Consider the following 22,244-nt stretch of genomic DNA (forward strand, 5'->3'; position numbering starts at 1 on the left):
TATGAAAAATTTTTAGATCCTTAAATACTGCTAAACTAAAAAAGTTATCAAATTTATTTAACAATTTTCTTAAATAAAAATTTGAAATTTCCATTTTCTTTAATCTTATTTCAGACTTAGAATCTTTGCAAATAAAAAAAATTACTTTATTAAGAAATAAAACGAAGCATTATACTTTTTATGCTATTGCATTAAATTAACAGTGATTGTTTTGCGAACAACACTTGCAAATTTAATTGGAAAAGAATTGGCTTTACCAAAATTCAGAAAAGCTTTAAATTATTTCTTTTTTTTCAAATTTTAAGAATTGGTCCTAGGAATTAAATTATTTTTCAATTTTTTTCTCGAGAATTGAAACAGTTTATTTTGATGGAATTTTGATTTTTGTTATGCTCTACAATTGATAGGATATGAGGCCCTTAGAGCCAAAGGGGTATAAGTGCATAAAACCTGATTTCGAGAAAAAAGCACTTGAACTTCGTTGTGTTACAGTAAATTCCATAGATATTTTTTATGATTTTTTTTCATGTGAATGATTTTTCTAAATAAAAACAAAGCATTTTACAACATGTTCGCAAAAAACAACGTTTATTTGACGTTTATTGAGGCGATACATATTTTTTAAATTTGGTACTTATACCCCTTTGGCTCCAAACACATGCACTTATACTCCTTTGCCACCAAATAAATTCACTCATACCCCTTTGCAACCAACAAATTTTCACATCCAGGTTTTTTGATCTTATTAATATGGGTAAGAAACCATAAATATTCATTGCTACAAGAGTCAATTAGTTTTCTTATAGATATATTTTTTGTTGTTTTGATGAGAAATATACTCTGGTACAGTAGGTTAAGAGATTTTATGGCTGAAGATCGACCTGGCCTTGGCAACTTCTACTAAATCTCTCCAAACAACGTTTTTTCATCAAGATTAATTTATAATAATTCGTGAAAGGTATTTTCCACTACATTCCAATCACCACGTGTTTTGTACGTCTTTGCCTAATCAATTGGGTATTGGAATGGGACTTGCGGTCACTCTGAGTTGGTTTTTTACAGTAAATTAACGATAGGCGCTTCAATATTAACCCAATTATCTCGTACAAATACAAAATCAGGAATTTGTGATCCGCTAATTTGTTATTGAAATATAAAAAATAATTAAATATATTAATTTTTTTTTTCTACTAGAATTATCACTAAGTGCAATCAGATGAATCATAGTTGATGGTAAATTTTTAAACATCATCAGCTATTCAAAAGAAAAATGAATTACAATAATTTTAAAATTTTTTAGTCCCGATGAAAAAACATTACTTTCATGAAATCCAGTTAGGGTTGGTGGCAAAGGGGTATAAGTACATCAGTTTAATGGACTTTGGAGGCAAAGGGGTATAAGTGCAGTACTTATACCCCTTTGGCTCCAAACAAAAAGGAAATTTCAGTTAGCACAACTTTTTCAACGAGATCTAAACATAACAAAATAGTGAAATAAAATTATGATTAAAATAGCATATGATGATTGACAGTCAAGGATTCGTTCTAGATGGTTATCTCGATTTTTTCCATTTTGTCACTTATACCCCTTTGGCTCCAAGGGCCTCATATGTGTTGGCTTTTCAGTCTTCTGAAGTTAATTTAACACCTTTTATATGTGCTTCATTAAACCTTTTCAAATGATACTTCAATAAAATATCAAAAATTTATGGTTTTTCAACGACCTCAATATACATTTTTTCTAAAGATTTTTTTCAAAATTTGCTCAGGGGGGCGTTGAGCTCGAAAATTTAACAAAAGGGGGCAGTGAGCGGAAAAAGTTTGAAAACCACTGGTCTATAACAAACGTAGAAACATATCTCGTAGCCAAGTACCTTTCCATGCCATATTTGTTTCCATTTCTTGGCTTCGTTAGCATAAATTGAGAACTTATGCTAAAAAATTGTATTGGACTCACCTCCCTCCTCCTATGTACTTACGATGGTGTGTCAGATAATGATAGAATCATACCAAAATGATTTTCCACGTTTAAAATTTGTCCATTTCTCGGATTTTGTAAAAAATAAAGTTGAATGTAAGCCTCTTCTTCCCTTCCTATATTCCCAATTCTATCATCCTACTGCAAGAAAGGAATTGTTTCACATAGAAAAATTATTTTTCGTACTCGAATGCTTTTTGATGCCAAATTTGGATGCATTTGCTCGATTAATTCTCGAGTTATGCAAAAAAAAATGTATGGAAGCCCCCCTTTCCCCCTTTATATCTTTCCGCTTAAAAAGATGGGGCCTAAATTCATAATAGAAACATTTCTCGTATCCAAATACCATCACATGCCAAATATAATTCAATTTGATCGATCAACTCTCCAGTTAAATTAAAAATTGTAAGGGAGATCTCTACTCCCCCTTTTCATCCACCTCTTTGAAGGAGTGAGGGATGCCAAATATTCGTAGAAGCATTTCTCGTACCCAAATATCATTCCATGCCAAATTTGGTTCCATTTTCTGTTGTAGTTCTTGAGATATGCAGTAATAACTGTATGAAACTTCCCTCCCTCTTTCTTTTCTCCCCGCTGGAAAAAAGGAAGGGGTCTCAAACAATCATAAGAATATGTCACGTTCCCTAATACCCGTCCATGCCAAATTTGGTTCCATTTGCTTAATTAGTTATTGAATTATGTAAAAATTATTAAAGAGGCTCCCCTTTATATCTCCCTACTTGAAAGAGGGAGGGGTCCCAGATAATCATAGAAATATTTTTCGTATCCAAATGCCCTCCCATGCCAAATTTGGTTCCATTTGCTTTATTAGTTTTTGAGTTATGTATAAAAATATGAAAGAGGCCCCCCCCCTTTTCTACTGGAAAGAGGGAGGGGTCTCAAATAATCATTAACATATTTTTCGTATCAAAATACCTTACCATGCCAAATTTGGTTCCAATATCTTGATTAGTTTTCGAGTTATATGAAAAATTGTAAGGTAGCCCCCCTCCTCCCTTCCTATCACCCCACTGAGAGGAGGGAGAGGTTCCTTATATTTATAGAAATATTCCCCGTCCCCAAATACCACCCCACGCCAAGTTAGGTACCATTTGCTTGATTGGTTCTCGAGTTATGCAAAAAATAGTCTATTGTTTGGGAGGTCCCTCCCACCCTTCCTGTTAGGGGGAGGGGTCTCAAACCATAATAGGAACCTTCCCCGGCCTCCAATATCCCCACCTGCCAAGTTTCACGCAAATCGGTTCAGTAGTTTCTGAGTCTATAGGGAACAGACAGACAGACAGACAGACAGACAGACAGACAGACAGAAATTCATTTTTATATATATAGATTGATTATTGATGACATGTGATTAAAATGCTTCTTATAAAATCCTACTCTCTCATTTTCAATATCCAAACATTTTAAACTTTCTATTTGAAAAGAATTTTCATAATGTTGAATTGTTCTTAGTTATGTTCTTTTAATTTCCATCGATAAGGTCGATAAATGAAATTAACAAACAAAAACACGGTGTTGAACTCTTCATAAATTTAAATATAATATGAAGATGAAAAAGATTAGTTGATTTTTTCTAATAAAAACTTACCAAAATAATGCAAGAGATAGCATTTTTTTTATTTTTGTATGATAGTTTAATGGCATTGCGGTGAACTTTTTACTACGAAAATTCTTGATAGAAGAATTACAGATTGAAGAGACTTTTTGTCCGATTGGAAAGCACGTGCTTTGCCAATCCATCGGGTTGAATGTATGGGTGAACGTAATTGCGCCTCTTGCTATTACTTCTCTCAGCCATTCAATTGATGCGGGACAAAGGGTCTAGAACGCACCTTTGAAGCTTTCCATAAAAATATGCTCTTGGCTCATTTTCAACATCTTTCAATTTTCTTCTATTAAGCATCTGCTTTGTCTATCCGTCATTTAATTTTAATCTGTAATTCTTCTATCAAGAATTTTCGTAGTAAAAAGTTCACCGCAATGCCATTAAACTATCATAAAAAATAATAATAAACGGTGACTATTCGTTAAAAAGAGATAGCATTTTGGTGTCTTTGTTTTAATGATTGATTTAGTAGATTTTGATGCGCTGAACTCGAAACTTCAACTAGATTTTGTTTATCACCTCTCGTTTTGGTGATATGGAGTTTTGATAAGAATCAGTTTTGAGTGAAATCAATCATTCATAACTGATGTACTTACAAGTTAACATGAAAAAACTGGTTCTGAACTTGTTTATTATACATTATTCAATAAAGGAATACTACTTTCATGATGAGGAATGATCTAAAAAAAATCTACAGTGTTTGAAAATTCTTTAAAAAAACAAGAATTTCTTACATTACTGAAGAAAGTTTTAGAAAACAAAGATTTGATTTCATTTAAAAATTTTGCTGAAGTCTGAAAAACGATTTGGTTTCTGCTATAAGAAAAATCTTAAATTCTATGTAGTCATTACTTCTTAAAACATTCGTTAAAAGTCTATAATTTTCAAAATTGGGAAAAGTAAAAACAGAAAACTTCAATAAAAAAAAATTTCACAGAAGTCAAAATTACATGCGTTCTTGCGGAAAGAAATGTGATATGAACCGTTATTTCGAATTTTAATTGTAATGTTTAAAAGTTTTGTCAGACAGTGCAGAATTTTCTTGAATAATTTTTTAATTATTTAATATTTAAATTATTTTCATCTGAAAAAGTGTTAATCCTGTGGCCATGTGAATTTATTAAAACCCTTTTGAATGTGGAGTTGAACATTTTGATAAAAAATAGAGGCTGAAATTGGGTTCTTGAAAAATATTTCATATCAGCATAAAATTTGTAATGATTCAAACAGTTTTTTTATCTAAGTGATTAATCATCAAAGTAATAGATGAATTCGATTGAATATACTACTAAAAAAAACAATATTTCACGAACATGGTGCACACTGCTTCTCCTCTTCCCTTCCAATTTCATTTTAAATTAAGAAGTTTAACTGCTCTTTTTGATATCTGTTTAAAAGGATACTTATACATCCTTTTATAAAACAATCTACGAATCTTTAATATTGACTGCGAACAATTGCTGACAAAAAGATAATTTCCGTCATTTGTATATTGTGCAGTTTAAAAATTATCAATTTAAGAACTCTTAAAAGAATCTTCCGATATAAATGTAATTTACAAAGGAAAAATAAACACATGTAAAAAAAAACAATTGATTTGAGATTGTGTTAACAATTGCTATGAATTTAAAACTGAATGTTTTATTATTTTTCTAAAGTATATTGCTGAATCGTGATTCGAAAAGCTAATTAATATAAACTCTTGTTTCGATTCATCAATTTCTAAATATAAATTTAATTCTAAAACAAAATTATTAAAATCAAATTCTTAGGTATGCAGCTTTTGGAATTTCATTTTTATTTGTTTTCTCTTAAATTTCAAGCTCTCATAGATTTTAAAATTTATTGGAACTGAATCGAAAGATATAGTTACAAATTTGAAACAAATGATTTAGTAAATCAGTGAAAAATTGTATTTTTGCTTCATGCATTCAATATTTTCAAACATAATGTATAATTTAAAATGAAAAAGAATAATAAAGGATTCATTTCTTATAGCTAATAATATTTTTCAACGAAAAGTCTTTGATCCCGAAAAAATAGGGGAGTTATGACGGGATATTATTATCACTGGTTTTATCTCATCTTAATACATAGGCAAGTTTTTGGAGCCTTTTTTTTTAATCTGTTCTTGGAGGTATGTATATTCCTGAACTCAATTTTTATCAGGTTTTGTTCATCACCGCACCATCACCAATTTCGAATTAAACACTGTAAGTGCCTTAACAAAAGTAATTTGGTGAAAATTGTTACAGCTGTTTTAGTTTGGCGGACCGAATTTTTTTTCCAATTTTAAGAATTTAAGAAATTAATAAATTCTATTATTTAACAATCACCCCCACGGAGTGGAAAATTTTGAAAATTCCAAAGAACACCCACTAGGAAATGTTCGAACTTTTCATAGAAATTCTAGCGTTTGCGAGTATTTTGTAACGGTTTTTTGCTGCTTGGGGGGGGTGATCACCCCGATCACCCCCCCCATAGGACCGCGCCTGATTTCACGGGCACATGGCAGGTTTCCAGCCAGAAAATTTTTGTTGATAAGTTTCGCCCAGATATTCCGGAGATAAACAAAGAGAAAAAAAAAATTTGATGTCTAGCACTTGAGGTGGCTAACGATCTGTGAAAGCTGCAAATCAGTCAGTGTTACGAAACTACATATTGACACAATGAAGGGCTAAATATACAAAGAAGGTTGCCTTCAAATACGACTTTTTTTTTCCTGAATAACACTTCCATGAATCATATAAAGTTGATACTATATTTTGGTTGGATCTGGAATGGTGCAATTGCTCGATAACAGAGGTGAAGTGATAGAAGTCGAGTATGTTGATTTTGTGTTGAAGGAGGATGTTGTAATCCAGAAATCTTCGGAATCAATCAGGGCTTGAACGGACTAATTTTTATTCAGATTTTGATTTTTAGGTTGACAGTTAACCACCCTCTATTCACATCGATTGCTTAGTTATAATATTAATTTTCAAAACTACCACAGAGGACAATCTGCTTAAATTGTAATAACTGTAAAATGATAAAATTAAAAGTTTTGAGTAATTTTGAAAGTAAAGCTTCAGGAAACAAAAAAAAAACATAAAAAAGCCCCGATTTGGAAAAAGGTTGCTTCATAGTCTGTCGATGAACTACTTCATTGGACGCTATCTCAAAAACCACTAGACAGAACGTCACAAAAATGTGCACATGTGAACATTACATTACTAAATAGCTTTACTGAAAACTACATCAAATTCCATTCATGCATTCAAAAGTTAATCACAAAACAAATTGTTGACTTTTTTTCGAATACACTCCTTAGTTTCGGAAAGCATGAGCGACTTAAACTATCACCATGAATAAGTTAAAGTCACAAAAAAATGAATCTTCGACACTCTTTCAAATTCCTTGGTACATTGCACAGTGGTCCTGAGCAGGAATTTAGCGTGACAAAATTAATAACGTAGAAACTATAAGATTTAGAGACAGAAGGTGTCTTTGGCAAATATGCTCATCAAATTATACGCTTTAATTATACGACGTGGATATAAGGACGTGTCATTTTTTTATGCTTTGACACAAAAATATTTTTAATTTTTTTTCCCAACATTTGTTTTTATGAAATACACCGTTGACCAAATTTTTCGGATAGTACGTTTTTACAAAACAAAAAACAAATAATAAACGACAACGGACAATCAACACAAACAGTAGGTACACTTAAGTTTTATTATCAAAGCCTTGCAGGATCCCTGATGATGGTGTTAATAGACACCGAAACGTCGGAATAAAATTAACGTCGTTTATAAAAAATAATTGGACTGATTTGCCGTAAATGAAACACTAACCCGCATAATCAAATATCATACACGTTATCTTTAATATTATACAAATCTGATTACACGAATAGTGATCATACGAGTAATCATTCTAAAATCTTCCAATTTTTGACCAACTTTTATATTTTTCATGCGTCTTCGCTTGAAATGATAAAACATTATTTTCGAAAGATACGAGTAATAATCCTTGAAACAAAACTCAACATGTATCTGAGTGTGTCTTCACTATGTCAACAAAGAAAAAAAAAATGGCGTGCGACTGAAGTATTGTGGATCGCATGATTTCAAAAAACCCTTCTAATTTGGCGCGGAAACCCATGTATGGCCGTAACAACACATCAGAATAAACGCACTGAGGCCCATCGCAAAGCAAGCTACGAAGGTAAGTGAAAAAGTTTTATTGTTTTGCTAATATTTTAATTTTTTTAACTCTTCTACAGCTCCACAAAGGACGGACAGCATATAAGAGGACGAATTCCAAGATCCGGACGGACAAACACCCGAGCTGTTCCAGTGCCAAACACTAGGTTTTGTAGAAGCGGCAGCCCACAATCGTAGAATACTAAAGGATTCAAGAAAAGGTATTTATGAATTTATTTATTAAAAATTAACATGAATTTTATTCATTATGTTTGATTATTTCATAATTAAAATTGTAAAATAGTTATAGTTTTCTGTGGTTATAGTACGTATCTACATATCTGTGCACAGTTAATATTTAAAACAGAATGATTTTGAACCAATGATTGAAAATAAACAAAAGAACTGAATAAAATAACATTGCGAATTTCATCAATTTGAAATCAGCAATAATGATAATTTATCTTGATTAATCATGACATATCTTGCGAAGTTACTAATCGAAAATAGTTTGGCTCTCACATAAGAAATACGATTTTGATGGTTTTATTTATAGCCAAATATTTATACTTGAATTAACAATGAGTTAAAGAAGTCGGGGTAAATTTTGTCCGGCATTCTGCAATTGTATAAGTGTAGTTCTGATAGTCAAACACATTTTCTCTAAATCTGAATCTAACTTTTGTTTCGATGGTCAGATTAGATAATTTATCATAAGAAGTACTAAAAATAGAAACAAACCAAAACCAGATCAAGGTTCAAAGGTTATGATTAAAAATTTCAACTAATCTAAACTACTCACATTTTGAAATCAAATAATTTAAATGACTTCAAATAAACCATATTTAACTAAACAAAATTTCTTAATCAAAAAAATTTGTAAAAAGTTTAAAATGTTTCCTACTTAAAAATTTATTTGTTTAATGAACTCAGAAAAATATCAATAGCTGGAAATGTTATTAATTGGGATAGGAATTAAGATACAAACTTAGGGTACAAAACCAAATAATCAGAAAACATTGTCTACTGTCTTGTCATCTACTATTAATTTTAATTCTGATGTAATTCTCTTCTAAAATCGATTTCGATTTGTTTAATGTTTCCGTCAAACTTATATATTTCCTCTAAATCTTTCGCAGGCAAAGTATCCTGGACATGACGAGAATTCCGAAAAATAGACAAAGGTCCAGACGACGGATACGGCATTCTCAAGACAACAAAATGTTATTGAAGTAAGAAATTAAAAATGAAGATGAAACTGAAAATTTAAAAGAAAAAAACAAGATAATTGTGGATATCTAGATACATGCTAGGTCAGCTAAATTTTGTGTCGATTTAGACGTACGGCTCAGTACGGTTTAGGGAAGTAAGATGAAGGAAAAAATAATTCTGAAACACCACATTTTTTGCACCCAACGTTAAGACAGAATTATCTATTATGCTTGTTATATAAAACTAATCGAACACATAATATGTTATACAAATATTTATATTGATATTCATAGTTTACTTGTTTTGTCATCAAATTAGAAGAAAAAGATATAAAATATTATAATGTATAATTATCAAATTATCGTAGTTTAACAAATAAAATCATTTTAAACAAATAATAACACGAATCGTTTCCTGTAAACCTTAAAAAGATCCTTGAACGATACATTTTATCGTGAAAATGGTTAGAAATGAATGATATGACAAAGATTACATCTATCGTTTTGCTAAACTTCCTCGAAAAATCTCTAGAAAAAAGCAAAAAAATGAATCGTTTATTTACTTAACAACCCGTTCCCTGTATCGTTATTTGTGTCTAAACGATTCCATTTGATGAAAAAACGATAACCATAATCGTTCATTAACAATCCAAAAACTATAAAGCGTATCTTTTGGGTGTCTTGGGAAGAAGATAATGGAGATCGTTATTGTATGATACTGCTTCATGCGGGAAATCATACAGTCGACCCCTTCAAAATTAACATTAAATGGTAACTCATAAGTCATAACATTCATATTTGATTACGTCAACTTTTCTAACTGAAGTCATCTATGAAGAGTTGTTTATTATCTTTCCAAATAACCGATTTTTCACTTTTGGGTTCAAAAACTATTGCAATTTGTTACTTCATTATACGAAGAGTTAAAATTGAATAGTGAAAAGTTAAAATACGGCAATTGCACATTTTCAAAAATATTTTGAACACTCAGCGTTATTTCATAATAAAAACATGAATTGGTTCCAAAATTTGAAAACAAACTTTTTTAAATGAGTCCTTTGTGGAAGGAAAACAAGCTATGTATGTACGCAGAAATTTTTTTTGACTATTACGTGTCACTGAAAACTGCAACCTTTAAAATAAATCACCTGTAATTTACAAAACCAGTAATTTTAAATTTTGTTCCTTGAAGGTTAACGAAGGTTCAATTATTATTATAGCAAATGTCCTGTAAAAAAGTTGTACACTAAAAATTAAATGTCACGTTATTATGTTTTCGACCTGAAAAATTACGAAAAATGTCCTGCTCCTTTTTGTTACAGGACATTTGCTTAATTTTACAGGAAATAATTTTTGCTGTGTATGTATACACTGCTGGAAATAAGTATAAAGACAAGCTATATATATATAGGGAATTCTGTACTTTCCTGTGATTATTCAATTCAACACTTGTCCACGGTCGATTCATAGAAGAAGGCCATTTCTTGAAATACTGTTGTTTTGCAAGATTCATGCATCTCAAAATAAATATGCTCTAAAAACGGATTTTCGGGTTGGAAATAAGTATAAAGACAAAGGCTATTTTATTAAAAAAACACGTTTCTATTGATCTGATTTTCTGATAATGTGTAGCATCGCCTTTCTTGACAATGACTTCTTGCAATCGTCGTGGCACAGAAGTTATGAATCTTTTCAAAACGTTCGGATCCAAATTTGACCATTCGTCCTGAATCGCCATTTTAATTTGTCCAGCCGTTTCATAACTTCGGCCATGCTAGAAAATGTTACGGGAGAGAAGCCCCCAAACGTTTTCGATCGGATTTAGATCCGGACTGCAGGCTGGTCACTCCAGAGGGATGTTATGAAGTTCCAAGAATTCTTTCGTAGCTCTGGACGCATGGCAGGCAGCATTGTCTTGCTGGAAAACCATGTTTTCGCTCATACAATTTTCCGAAAATGGAACAAGAACTTCTTCTAATAGCTGGCAATACATCTGTGAGTCCATCCGGGTAGGGATGAAACAAACAGGTGTCTTTCCAGCCATGCTTATGCCGGCCCAGATCATGACAGAACCTCCACCAAAGTTTCGTTTCTCTCTCGTTGGCCTCTTCTGCCTCTTGTCGTAACAGCGGCTGCTAAAACCATCTGTCCCGTCTAGGTTGAACTTCTTCTCGTCACTAAAAACAACGTTTGACCACTCTTTCAAAATTGGTACTTTTCGGCAAAAGCAAAACGGGCTTTTTTGTGACGAGGAAGAAGTCTTGGTACAGGCGTTGTTTTGGTGAAGGACACATTAGGATCTTCTTTGAGAACATGCCGAATCCGACGCCAAGATACTGTCAGCTTCTTCTCCGCCTTGATTTCCCCAGAAGACAGCTTTTGGTGGACCTCCAGTCGTTTTATTTCCCTCTTAAACCTCGGCGTCAGGGAAGATGGACGTCCACATCGCTTCTTTGTTGCATATTTTTCGCCTAGCCGCAGATAATTATGCACCACATCCTTACTCCTACCAATCCTGATGCCGATTTCACGCAAGGTTAGCCCTTGTTTTCGAAGAGTATCTACTCTACTCTTCACATAATCGCTCAAAGGGCTATTTTTTGGCATTTTTCCTGTAAATATCAAATAAAATGTGAAAACCTTCACCAATGATGTTTTCTTTCTTTGTCACCATCAATTCACTTCATATTGGACAAAACTTATCACTTTCAGCGTAAAAAATATCCTCCGCGAGCGAAAATGAACAGAAGCAAACAACTGTCTTTATACTTATTTCCAGGCGCAAAATGAAAATATTTATACTCTGACACGCACACATGCAATCAAACCCATTCTGACACACAGATAATATTCTACTCACCACTACATTTACATTGACTAACATTCGGTTACAGTTGTTTACACTGTAAACATAATTGCAGTAAAAACTACAGTTGTCTTTATACTTATTTCCAGTAATGTATTTTAAGAAAAGGAAAGGACTAACCAGTTTCTCAAATAACGTTGAGGACTCTCAAGGCTATTTTCTTTTTTATTCCCTGGACAGTGCTACGAGTTGCTTCCGAGATTCTCCGGAAAGAAGATTTGGCACAGAATCACAGTAATCATTTTTCGTGAGTAAATTTTTTTTATGTCCAATTTGATTTGGGAAAAATGAAATTTTCTTGCACCAAAAAAAACACTCTCAAGCTCAGCATACTCTTTTAAGTATACAAATAAAATTTAAAACTTAAAAAAATAAGATAAAATACATTTAATTCTAACAAACTAGCTGACCCAGTGTGCTTTACTACCCCTTGCTTGGAAAAATTAGGTGCGTAAAAATTATTATAATTAAAATATACTTCCTTTAAAATTGAATTTCAACATTATTTAAAGCGAAGTACTTGTCATGGCGTTTGAGCTTATAGATTGTTTATAACTTTATAGTTTGAAGGTTGAAGGAGCCACCCTTAAGGAAAAAATAGGATGGATCTCCAATACAACAACACTAAGACAATAAACACTAAACACTAAGACAATATGAGGGTATTCTTTCATTAAAATCGGTAGCGTCTATCAATAAAATATATCATTCAATTTTTTAAAACTTGTTTCTCAATTCAAAACATCGTCTCATTAAGTCAAAACGCTTACGTTTATCAATGTTTAACAATAACCCTTCGAGGATTGTTAAAATTTCGTCAATTTTTTTTAAAGATTTGTATGAGAGCTCCCCTTCTTTGGATTTGGAGATGTTTAAAACTATTATCAAATCCATTCTTGGTCTCGAAAAGGGCTACACACAAAATTTCATGTTGATGGGTTCAGAAGTTTCCGAAAATTGTTCGAATTATGTTAAATTTCAGGTAATTTTGTATAGTAGCCCCTTTTTTAGGATTCGGAGGGGTTTGAAAGTATTTTGGAAAACATTCCCAGTCTTAAAAACGGCTACACACCAAGTTTCACGTTGATTGGTTCAGTTGTTTCTGAAAATTGTTCGAATTATGTCATATTTTTTTTAAAATTTTGTAAGGGTGCCCCCTTTCCTTTACGTCGAAGCCGTTTGAAAGTATTTTAGGAACCATCTCCGGCCTCAGAAACCTTAATGTACCAATTTTCACAATGATTGGTTCAGTAGTTCCCGAGTCTATAGGGAACAGACAGACAGACAAACAATCATTTTTAGTTGTATAGAAGATTTATAGTTAAGAAAATAAAACCCGACTAATAATAAATAACTTCGAAATAGTGGTTGAATGATCAACGTCTTAAATTTTCTTTGAAATAACGTACCTATTAGTTTGGTCTTGAAACAGTGTCTATTCGTTGAACTATTTACATATATCTCAAAGAAGACCGTTACATTTGGTTGGGCCTATAAAAGAAATTCAACGTTGGCCACGGGAAGTTGAAGATGTTCTGTGTAATAAATGATGAGAATAGCGGGTATTATTGATTCAAACTCCTGTTATAAATCATAGGCTTTGTCTACTGTTTGACGAGTGCAAATTATCAAATACATTAACATTGTTTGTAAATCGAGAGGTTGTTGCCCTTTCCCCTCAAATAATATAAATGAGAACGTATAAAGGCAAAATATTTAGAATTTAACCAGATCGTGGAGTGGAACGAATGCTTTGACCTTCAATAAGATTCGGCTGTAAGATGAGATCATTTTTGTAAATTTTCAACGTGATTGCTCCATGAAAGGGTTTCATCCAGAGTAAATAATACCCAAATATTTGAAGTTGTTCAATTTTTCATTCGCGATTTCAGTGATTTTGGGATTATTATGAGTTTTTTTTTAATAAGAGCGAAAGATCATATACTTTATTTTGGTGAGGTTAAGTCTCAGAAGGTTTGAGAAAAGGTATTTATGGAGAACTTTTAAATCTTTTGGTGCTAGTTATTTGTAAATGCAAAGTTATTATCCTTAAAAATAACACCATATACTTGGCAAGTTCTCAAGAAGTCCTAAAATTAAATTACTTTATTACAAAATAAAGTTTTTGAAACATTTTGTGACAATATTAGAAGACCATCCTATTTGTCAAAGCAACTTTCAAAATCGATCTTTTTTCTGATTTAATCCTCTTCCGGAGGTGTTTGGAGGAATAAGGCGGCCAGGCATACCCTAACGCAAATTCAAAATCTTTGGATCTCTTTAGGAAACTAGAAAATCAGAAATCAGTTTATCGGTAAACTCCCCCGAAACCAAATTTCCTACTGCCTTCAAAAAGCTTATCTTAATAAAACTGTCACGTGAGCCGTCTGTCTTGAGAACAGTTGATCCGAAAGTTTTCCCCGCATGATGTTATCAAACCCAAAAGTCACCCTCGCTGACTGGTGGCGGCTTCCCATTTGCCCTCGTTGTCAACTTCATCTTCATCCGTATCTCTCAGGAACCATCTTCCAACAACAACAACAAGAACGAAAGATGAACAAGCAGGCTGGAGCTGATGAGAGAAACTCACTGGTCGACCTACTTGGATTTTCTTGCCTCCTTCATATCACTCTAAGGGAGCGGGCGGAAATCTGCATATGACATCTGTGAGTAATAGCCATGGCCTGCTGATGTTTGTGTGCTTTACTGGAAAAGGACCGGAAGTGGAAGTTGGACAATTTGTCCGGAAAACTTTACGATTTTCAGAAAATGTCGTCTAGATTTTACTCGAAAAGTTTGAAATAAGTTTTATCAAGATTATTTAAGATTGAATTTGTTTGATCAAGTTTCGATTTTATAATACCTACAGGAACACCATTCGGGAAAATAACTTTCGGACGAACGGTTTAAAATTGGGTACAAACACTGCTCGGTTAAAAGGACATTATCCCCATCATTGCTTGCCTAGGCATCCAGCGCCAGCGGCAGCCACAGCTGCCAGGTTGAGTTGAGAGAGTTTTTAATTTCACACTGGGGTTGACAAATTGTGAACTCAATTTACTTGTCATTTCGTCAGTTGTTTAGTCAGTGGGTGGGCATGTGGATATTGGAATAGGATATTCGAGCCGGAAAATGGGATGTACTTAGTTGTTTATAGTTTCAACTGATCATTGAATCAGAAAAGATTTCAGAATTTTCAAGAACTAGACCTAACAAATTAAAATTCTGAACTTTGTTGAAATATGTCGGCCAAAAATTTTAATTAGGCTGAAATTTTTTTCTATGTTAATTAATTTATTAGACCACTAAATCTGACATCTTTTCCACAAACCTTCTTTTTGTACAGAAGAGTTGATTACTTTTAGAATAAAATACTGCAAAACAGTCGAAAACCATTTGCCACTACACTATCCGGAATTTGGTAGGTTATCATCACATCCTATGTGTGCGATTTCGTTTGTCAGAGAATGGTTTTCGACATTCCCAAAAATGCGGATTAGTAAAGTGGCATAGTAATTGGGAGCATGATCCTCGAATATGAACAAATTTGGCCCCACCCGTCATTATGCAAAGTACAATGTTGATTGGAGAGACCCGGTGGATGTCAACACTCGATGAACTACCCTATTATCCCGAGCCAAATGTGACTTTGCAGTCTTCAGTAGCATCCAGCAAATTCAGAATATCTTCCTGCCAGCATCAACACATGGCTGCTGGAAAAGAGCGGTGGTAGTGAAAAGATTATTATTTTGCTCGGATGTACTGCGGCCACACCAGATTGCATCATCGTCATCGTAGAGAACATGGAATATGAACTAACCGAACAGAATGTCCCAGAAAATGGTTAGGATTTCTGTGTTTTTTTTCGTTTCCTCTCTTTATTCTGCACTAAAGACAGGATTACTCCCATGTGGTCCCTATCCAATAAAGTATGCATACAAGCCTTCTGTTACGCTACGATGCTGCTTTGTGGATTCTTAAGAAGCTTTTCATATCTTGAATGTACCAGTAGTATTTCCCCTTTTTTTCGCCGGCTTTCAACGCTCAGATTGCGCCAGACCACGATTTGGTTGGAATGTGTTTGAACAAGGAACTTCATGAAATCTGACAGTCTGACAGTCTTTGAACATTTACAAGTTCAATCAAAACTAAAATAAGATATCTGAATAATTCATCAAATCAATTTTTGGAAATGTTTTTTTTTAAAGAAAGAAAGTGCTTTGAAGGTTTTCTTCACTGGGAGAGACCATCTTTGGAATTACGTTATGTAAATTGAGATTGTGTGTTGAAAAAATATCTCTGGAGCCACTTTTAGTTTTTTATTACTTATTCTTGAGATTGCATATTCTTCAACGTTTTAGTTTCTTGAAAGACTTTTCCTCGAGATTGAAAGTGAATTCAATAGAGTTTTGAAGAATATGCCGACCTAAAACAATCATGTTTTGTATGGGTCTTAGCTTTCAGAGATTTCTTTCCACTCTCTAAAGCTGATAAGGATTTGCTTCAGAAAAATTTCCGGAGCCATTAAGCTAATCCTGCAAATCTCTATTAGTCAAATGTGACGAACCTTGATGTTTGGTGGCTATGTTCGACGTTCGTTTCATACCTTCTGATTCGAAAGGTACCAACCAGCTCTCTTTTCTGGCTTAGTAACCACCTGAATTTATCTTGATCTGCATTTTTTTAAAATTACAATTCAGATATGCGACCGCAACTGCCATTCCATCTTTTATTATTCTAGATTTGTTTCCAAAAAAAGCACTGATATTTCAGCCTTCGCCAGCTTCTTGACCGACATCAGGTTGTTCCTGACATCAGGAATGTAAAGCAGATCTTTCATATTAACGAGCACTCCAGTGTTCCTACTTCCAATTATCGTCCCAGTTTGTGTCACTTCTTGTGTCTAACCATCTTTCGACACCTCTATGATAATCGATACGCTGAGTTTGAATAACGACTCGAAAACCGTTTCATCATTCACTAGATGCCAACTGAATTCTGACTTACCCAGGAAACGCAAAACATTCTCGCGTATTCTTTGCTCTTAATGAAGCACACAAAAATTGACAAAAATAACTAAATTAGAAAAAAATTCGAAAAAAATCGAAAAATTTACAAAATTGAAAAATAAGACCAAAAACGACAAAATTAACATAAATGATGAAATGAACTTAATTGACAGAATAAACATAAATGAAAACAATAAGGAAATTGACAAAAATGACAACATTGAAAAAAATTGACCAAATTAAAAAAAATGATAAAATCGACGAAATCGACAAAAAAAAAATGAAAAAATGAAGTTGTGTTTTAATTTAGTCAATTCGGTATTCATTGACATTATTGGAAAAATTTGAAATTATTTACAAAACTGAGAAAACTAACTAAATGAACCAATTTGATAAAAAAAATCTTATTTAACAAAACCAAATTTTTTTATTCAAAATTGACAAAATAAACATATTTGACATAAATGACATAAGAGAATTTTATCGTTAATGTCTTTTTGTCAATTTTGAAAATTTTGTGATATTTGTAATTTCTGAGTTAAAGAAAAAAAATTATAATTTCTGTAATTTTTGTGACTTTTGAATTTTCTGAAATTTTTGAAATTGTTGTAATTTTTGTAATTTTTGTAAATTTTGTAATTTCTGTAATTTTTGTGATTTTTCAAATTTTTGTAGTTTTTAAAATTTTCGAAATTTTTGCAATTTTTGTGATTTTCTGTTATTACTAAAATTTTTGTAATTGATGTAATTTTAAAATTTTTTGTCATTTTTGTCAATTTTGAAATTTGAATAATTTTTGTAATTTTTGTGATTTTTAAAATGTTTGTTATTTTTGAAATTTTTGTAATTTTTGTAATTTCAAATTTTTATGTAATAGATGTAATTTAGAATTTTTTTGTCATTTTTGTATTTTTGTAATTTTTGTAATTTTTGTAATTTTTGTAATTTTTGTAATTTTTGTAAATTTTGTAATTTTTGTCATTTTTGTAATTTTTGTAATTTTTGTAATTTTTGTAATTTTTGTAATTTTTGTAATTTTTGTAATTTTTGTAATTTTTGTAATTTTTGTAATTTTTGTAATTTTTGTAATTTTTGTAATTTTTGTAATTTTTGTAATTTTTGTAATTTTTGTAATTTTTGTAATTTTTGTAATTTTTGTAAATTTTGTAATTTCTGTAATTTTTGGTATTTTTGAAATTTTTGTAGTTTTTGAAATTTTCGAAATTTTTGTCATTTTTGTGATTTTCTGTTATTTCTAAAATTTTTGTAATTGATGTAATTTTAAATTTTTTTTGTAATTTTTGTCAATTTTGAAATTTGAATAATTTTTGTAATTTTTGTGATTTTTAAAATGTTTGTTATTTTTGAAATTTTTGTAATTTTTGTAATTTCAAATTTTTTTGTAATAGATGTAATTTAGAATTTTTTTGTCATTTTTGTAATTTCAAATTTTTTTGTAATAGATGTAATTTAGAATTTTATTGTCATTTTTGTCATTTTTGTCATTTTTGTCATTTTTGTCATTTTTGTCATTTTTGTCATTTTTGTCATTTTTGTCATTTTTGTCATTTTTGTCATTTTTGTCATTTTTGTCATTTTTGTCATTTTTGTCATTTTTGTCATTTTTGTCATTTTTGTCATTTTTGTCATTTTTGTCATTTTTGTCATTTTTGTCGTTTTTGTCATTTTTGTCATTTTTGTCATTTTTGTCATTTTTGTCATTTTTGTCATTTTTGTAATTTTTGTCATTTTTGTCATTTTTGTCATTTTTGTCATTTTTGTCATTTTTGTCATTTTTGTCATTTTTGTCATTTTTGTCATTTTTGTCATTTTTGTCATTTTTGTCATTTTTGTCATTTTTGTCATTTTTGTCATTTTTGTCATTTTTGTCATTTTTGTCATTTTTGTCATTTTTGTCATTTTTGTCATTTTTGTCATTTTTGTCATTTTTGTCATTTTTGTCATTTTTGTCATTTTTGTCATTTTTGTCATTTTTGTCATTTTTGTCATTTTTGTCATTTTTGTCATTTTTGTCATTTTTGTCATTTTTGTCATTTTTGTCATTTTTGTCATTTTTGTCATTTTTGTCATTTTTGTCATTTTTGTCATTTTTGTAATTTTTGTAATTTTTGTAATTTTTGTAATTTTTGTAATTTTTGTAATTTTTGTAATTTTTGTAATTTTTGTCATTTTTGTCATTTTTGTCATTTTTGTCATTTTTGTCATTTTTGTCATTTTTGTCATTTTTGTCATTTTTGTCATTTTGGCATTTTTGTCATTTTTGTCATTTTTGTCATTTTTGTCATTTTTGTCATTTTTGTCATTTTTGTCATTTTTGTCATTTTTGTCATTTTTGTCATTTTTGTCATTTTTGTCATTTTTGTCATTTTTGTCATTTTTGTCATTTTTGTCATTTTTGTCATTTTTGTCATTTTTGTCATTTTTGTCATTTTTGTCATTTTTGTCATTTTTGTCATTTTTGTCATTTTTGTCATTTTTGTCATTTTTGTCATTTTTGTCATTTTTGTCATTTTTGTCATTTTTGTCATTTTTGTCATTTTTGTCATTTTTGTCATTTTTGTCATTTTTGTCATTTTTGTCATTTTTGTCATTTTTGTCATTTTTGTCATTTTTGTCATTTTTGTCATTTTTGTCATTTTTGTCATTTTTGTCATTTTTGTCATTTTTGTCATTTTTGTAATTTTTGTCATTTTTGTAATTTTTGTCATTTTTGTCATTTTTGTCATTTTTGTCATTTTTGTCATTTTTGTCATTTTTGTCATTTTTGTCATTTTTGTCATTTTTGTCATTTTTGTCATTTTTGTCATTTTTGTCATTTTTGTCATTTTTGTCATTTTTGTCATTTTTGTCATTTTTGTCATTTTTGTCATTTTTGTCATTTTTGTCATTTTTGTCATTTTTGTCATTTTTGTCATTTTTGTCATTTTTGTCATTTTTGTCATTTTTGTCATTTTTGTCATTTTTGTCATTTTTGTCATTTTTGTCATTTTTGTCATTTTTGTCATTTTTGTCATTTTTGTCATTTTTGTCATTTTTGTCATTTTTGTCATTTTTGTCATTTTTGTCATTTTTGTCATTTTTGTCATTTTTGTCATTTTTGTCATTTTTGTCATTTTTGTCATTTTTGTCATTTTTGTCATTTTTGTCATTTTTGTCATTTTTGTCATTTTTGTCATTTTTGTCATTTTTGTCATTTTTGTCATTTTTGTCATTTTTGTCATTTTTGTCATTTTTGTCACTTTTGTTATTTTGGTCGTTTTTTCATAAAAAATGAAGCCCAAATAACACATCAGACACAGAATTGGCGTCCGAGGTTTTTTCTTTTCAATGAAGAATATGGAATCCATAATTCAGAATCAATAACTGAGAATCAGTATACAGTCGAAAGCTCATCACATTTCTTATCTTTCAGATTGGGATAAAATTCATTAGAAAAACTAAACCAAAGGATATAAAACCCTATTTTCGATTATTGTTCGTAGAATTTAAAAGTATCCCTCCTCTGTCCCTCGATTCTTCATTTAACGATCCCGAAAACGGGAGAAACCATGATGGAGAGGGAGAAAAAATAATGGAGAAGTGCATTTACAATATACAACACGCTAACGTGTGTGCGCTAATTTGTGGTCGGCGAGTAGCTAACGAAATGGAGTCTGGTGGTAATGCGGAGCCAATAAAGTGGAAAGCAGCAGAATGGGGAGGACCCATAAAAATAGGTAGTAGCAGGGGAAGAGAGAGACCATGAAATTGAATTTCCAATCGGATCAAAGAGAAAACGAGGTGAAAAGTGTAAAGCTCCACCTTCTCCCCAGAAACTCCTACGAGCTCATCTACTTTGGGACTCTTCGCCCGACAATATTGATACAATTTTAAGCTTCCCTTTTATTAACTTTTGTCGAAAGTCCTTAAGAAGGAAAACAGGTCGGAAGGGAGGGGTGGGAGGGGAGGGGAAATATCTGGAAAGTCTGGTGTTAAATAGGTTTGAGCGCCGTTTTTCGATGTCTTCAATAATACTTAAAGACTTTAGCTTTGATACTATCTTTCGAGATAATGCGTCCCCTGAGAAATGTTACTCGAAGGAGAAGTTCGATGACATGATGTAAAAGTTTAACGTTTAAAGAAATTTCTTTAGATATTTATTTTCTAAAAAATATCATGACACATAAACTTAGGAGAAAAACTGCAAGAAAACAACTTCATTTGAAACTTTGTCTCCACCGCGCTAAATTGTGCAGCAGGTAACAGGATATTTTCCAACAAACAAAGTTGTTATTTTTCTCCCGGGCCTTCTTCAGACTATTGCGACGAACGAACGGGGCGAAAAGTTTATTTCTATCCGCAACGATTTGTCCGGCTACACGAACGTGTCCCGACCAAACCAGGACCAGGACCAGAGGCTCAATCTACAATGTTTTTCGTCATTTTATTGCCCTGGCTGGCATTAAACCCATTTTTGCACCTACAACATCCGCCAGACGACGACGACTTGCGACTAGCGACCGAAGGCTTAGCTCAGGACTAATCCTCTTACGGACACACTTTCTGAGGGCGGTAAGGAAACCGGAAACTGCCATCCGCCCGCGCGCTCGCTTGGATGAAGTGAAATCACTTTTTCGGATCGACGCCATTGTCTAGAAGGCTCAGCAGCAGCCAGCAGCATATTGTACACACTTTACATTTTAGCCATTTGTGAGTAAAAAAAACGACGGAAGAAAAAAAAAGGTTGAAATAGCTTTTTCTTGATACAACGCAACGGAACAAACGAATGCTATAAATGTAGCAATAAAGTGCAACAAAGTGAGGACATTCCTCCGGAAGTGACGAGAAGTGATATTATTTAAGCAAAAGAACAATACTGTTGCTGTGTTGTTAACAGACTGACTGAGGAGATACACCCAGATTTCGGATGAAATAGTTGATTGAATCGATTCTACATTCTACAAATCGAATATGATAAACTATCTCGCAGAATTATGTCTTTGTTTTCCGGGGAAAAATCAATTCAACACTCAAAAAAAAAATTTTTTTTTCAGTGTTTTGATGAAAACCAATGAGCCAAGCATTTTGTTCAGCGTTTAAAAGCCAACAACACCCACTCACACAATATGCAAATATCATTGCACCAGCGAGTGTATCGGCACTTCACCCTGTTTCTTTCTCATTCCACGCAATTTTACTTTTCCATTCAACTCCAACTGCGAGGATTGCACTTTGATGACTTTTGCTTGCCTTTTTTTGCTCGGACTCGTTTTCAATAGCTTTCGCTGGAAATAGCTGCACAATATCAGAATGCTTGCTTGACTGGAACATAAAATCCGCGATTTCGGTGTTTCATTTGGTGT

At 31.8% G+C, this 22,244-nt stretch overlaps 1 protein-coding gene and 1 long non-coding RNA gene across 5 annotated transcripts in view; both read left to right on the plus strand.

Moving 5' to 3' along the window:
* Window positions 1–22,244, plus strand: part of LOC129740640 (uncharacterized) — a 315,420-nt gene that overhangs the window by 153,124 nt on the left and 140,052 nt on the right. The gene's annotated exons all lie outside the window — the stretch shown is intronic.
* LOC129740641 (uncharacterized) lies at window positions 7,634–9,266 on the plus strand. The gene is made up of 3 exons (XR_008736310.1): window positions 7,634–7,817; window positions 7,876–8,016; window positions 8,935–9,266. It is a non-coding gene; the product is annotated as an uncharacterized LOC129740641 (long non-coding RNA).

This window comes from Uranotaenia lowii, chromosome 1, assembly GCF_029784155.1.
Source record: "Uranotaenia lowii strain MFRU-FL chromosome 1, ASM2978415v1, whole genome shotgun sequence".
NCBI classification, from domain to species: domain Eukaryota; kingdom Metazoa; phylum Arthropoda; class Insecta; order Diptera; family Culicidae; genus Uranotaenia; species Uranotaenia lowii.